The sequence below is a fragment of the Triticum aestivum genome, chromosome 4D (genome assembly GCF_018294505.1).
Source record: "Triticum aestivum cultivar Chinese Spring chromosome 4D, IWGSC CS RefSeq v2.1, whole genome shotgun sequence".
In the NCBI taxonomy this organism is placed as follows: Eukaryota; Viridiplantae; Streptophyta; class Magnoliopsida; order Poales; family Poaceae; genus Triticum; species Triticum aestivum.
Genome location: NC_057805.1, coordinates 477,388,842 through 477,392,761, shown reverse-complemented (window position 1 = coordinate 477,392,761; position 3,920 = coordinate 477,388,842).

Here is a 3,920-nt window from a genome sequence, read left to right as displayed (position 1 = left end):
TCTTTTTCTGTTCTGTTTCTGTTTTCTGTTTTCCTTTTATTTGTTTATTTCCTTTTCTGTTATATTTCATTTAAAGTATTTAGGCATTTTATAAAAATGTGTTTTCTCCACCATAATTACCAGTGTAATATTTGGCACCCACTGAACATTTTTGTTTGAGTTTTGAAAACTTTTATTTTTCACTTTAATTATATTTGAAGTTTGAACTAGGAGTTTGAAAAGGAAGGTGTTTCAAATGTGATCAAGCCTTGTTTAGCAACATGATTAGTTTAATCACATGGAGTTACTGTAGCATGATTCCCAGGGTGTTACAGTGCAGCAATGAGGACAATCCTCAGTTTACGGACCCAGTCCGCATAATTGCTACTACCAACTTTCAACTAAATTTTCTCTAGGAACATATCTTAAATAGTAGAACTAAAGTGCAAGCTATGACATAATTTGCAAAGACCTTTTGACTATGTTCATGATAATTGAGTTCATCTGATTTATGAACTCCCACTCAGATAGACATCCCTCTAGTCATCTAAGTGATACATGATCCGAGTCAAACTAGGCCGTGTCCGATCATCACGTGAGACGGACTAGTCATCATCGGTGAACATCTCCATGTTGATCGTATCTACTATACGACTCATGTTCGACCTTTCGGTCTCTTGTGTTCCGAGGCCATGTCTGTACATGCTAGGCTCATCAAGTCAACCTAAGTGTTTCGCATGTGTTCCGAGGCCATGTCTGTACATGCTAGGCTCGTCAACACCCGTTGTATTCGAACGTTAGAATCTATCACACCCGATCATCACGTGGTGCTTCAAAACAACGAACCTTCGCAACGGTGCACAGTTAGGGGGAACACTTTCTTGAAATTATTATAAGGGATCATCTTACTTACTACCGTCGTTCTAAGCAAATAAGATGCATAACATGATAAACATCACATGTAATCAAATAGTGACATGATATGGCCAATATCATTTTGCTCCTTTGATCTCCATCTTCGGGGCACCATGATCATCTTTGTCACCGGCATGACACCATGATCTCCATCATCATGATCTCCATCATTGTGTCTTCATGAAGTTGTCACGCCAACGATTACTTCTACTTCCATGGCTAACGCGCTTAGCAATAAAGTAAAGTGATTTACATGGCGTTATTCAATGACACGCAGGTCATACAAAAAATAAAGACAACTCTTATGGCTCCTGCCGGTTGTCATACTCATCGACATGCAAGTCGTGATTCCTATTACAAGAACATGATCAATCTCATACATCACATATATCATTCATCACATCCTTTTGGACATATCACATCACATAGCACATGCTGCAAAAACAAGTTAGACGTCCTCTAATTGTTGTTGCAAGTTTTTACGTGGCTTGTATAGGTTTCTAGCAAGAACGTTTCTTACCTACGTAAAACCACAACGTGATATGCCAATTTCTATTTACCCTTCATAAGGACCCTTTTCATCGAATCCGTTCCGACTAAAGTGGGAGAGACAGACACCCGCTAGCCACCTTATGCAACTAGTGCATGTCAGTCGGTGGAACCTGTCTCACGTAAGCGTACGTGTAAGGTTGGTCCGGGCCGCTTCATCCCACAATGCCGCCGAAACAAGATAAGACTAGTAGCGGCAAGAAGAATTGACAACATCGACGCCCACAACTACTTTGTGTTCTACTCGTGCATAGAAACTACGCATAGACCTAGCTCATGATGCCACTGTTGGGGAACGTAGCAGAAATTCAAAATTTTCTACGCATCACCAAGATCAATCTATGGAGTTTACTAGCAACGAGAGGGAAGGAGTGCATCTACATACCCTTGTAGATCGCGAGCGGAAGCGTTCAAGAGAACGGGGTTGATGGAGTCGTACTCGTCGTGATCCAAATCGCCGATGATCCTAGCGCCGAACGGACGGCACCTCCGCGTTTAACACATGTACAGAGCAGCGACGTCTCCTCCTTCTTGATCCAGCAAGGGGGGAGGAGAGGTTGATGGAGATCCAGCAGCACGACGGCGTGGTGGTGGAAGTAGCGGGATTCCAACAGGGCTTCGCCAAGCGCTGCGGGAGGAGGGAGATGTGTCACGGGAGGGAGAGGGAGGCGCCAGGGCTTAGATATTGCTGCCCTCCTCCCCCCCCCCCACTATATATAGGGCCAAGGGAGAGGGGGGGCGCAGCCTTGGCCCTTCCTCCAAGGAAGGGTGCGGCCAGGGAGGAGTCCATCCTCCCCAAGGCACCTCGGAGGTGCCTTCCCCCTTTAGGACTCTCCCTTTCCCTTATCTCTTGGCGCATGGGCCTCTTGGGGCTGGTGCCCTTGGCCCATATAGGCCAAGGCGCACACCCCTACAGCCCATGTGGCCCCCCGGGGCTGGTGGACCCCCTTGGTGGACCCTCGGACCCCTTTTGGCACTCCCGGTACAATACCGATAATGCGCGAAACTTTTCCGGCGACCAAAATAAGACTTCCCATATATAAATCTTTACCTACAGACCATTCCGGAACTCCTCGTGACGTCCGAGATCTCATCCGGGACTCTGAACAACTTTCGGGTTACCGCATACTAATATCTCTACAACCCTAGCGTCACAGAATCTTAAGTGTGTAGACCCTACGGGTTCGGGAGACACGCAGACATGACCGAGACGACTCTCCGGTCAATAACCAACAGCGGGATCTGGATACCCATGTTGGCTCCCACATGTTCCACGATGATCTCATCGGATGAACCACGATGTCGAGGATTCAATCAATCCCGTATACAATTCCCTTTGTCTATCGGTATGTTACTTGCCCGAGATTCGATCGTCGGTATCCCGATACCTTGTTCAATCTCGTTACCGGCAAGTCTCTTTACTCATTCCGTAACTCACATCATCCCGTGATCAACTCCTTGGTCACATTGTGCACATTATGATGATGTCCTACCGAGTGGCCCAGAGATACCTCTCCGTTTATACGGAGTGACAAATCCCAGTCTCGATTCGTGCCAACCCAACAGACACTTTCGGAGATACCTGTAGTGCACCTTTATAGCCACCCAGTTACGTTGTGACGTTTGGTACACCCAAAGCATTCCTACGGTATCCGGGAGTTGCACAATCTCATGGTCTAAGGAAATGATACTTGACATTAGAAAAGCTCTTAGCAAATGAACTACACGATCTTGTGCTAGGCTTAGGATTGGGTCTTGTCCATCATATCATTCTCCTAATGATGTGATCCCGTTATCAACGACATCCAATGTCCATGGTCAGGAAACCGTAACCATCTATTGATCAACGAGCTAGTCAACTAGAGGCTTACTAGGGACATGGTGTTGTCTATGTATCCACACATGTATCTGAGTTTCCTATCAATACAATTTTAGCATGGATAATAAACGATTATCATGAACAAGGAAATATAATAATAACCTATTTATTATTGCCTCTAGGGCATATTTCCAACAGTGATCCCATTATCAAATGACAACTCATGTCCATGGTTAGGAAACCTTAACCATCTTTGATCAACGAGCTAGTCAAGTAGAGGCTCACTAGGGACACAGTGTTTGTCTATGTATTCGCACATGTATTTGGGTTTCCGATCAATACAATTCTAGCATGAATAATAAACATTTATCATGAATAAGGAAATATAAAATAACAACTTTATTATTGCCTCTAGGGCATATTTCCTTCAAGTGTGTGTGTGTGTGTGTGTGTGTGTGTGTGTGTGTGACATTATGTCAATCCATTGATTGATAGCGTGTTAAATTTTTAGAGAGTACCAATTCATCATCTGCCTGAAAATGTTATTTTGCGCAAGTCAAATTCGAGGATCGTTGGATCAAAATGGGATGACTCCCATTCTTTCTTCAACCTCTAGTTGTTCCTTCTATGGCCCGCCTTGCAGCATCGGCCGGGCCAT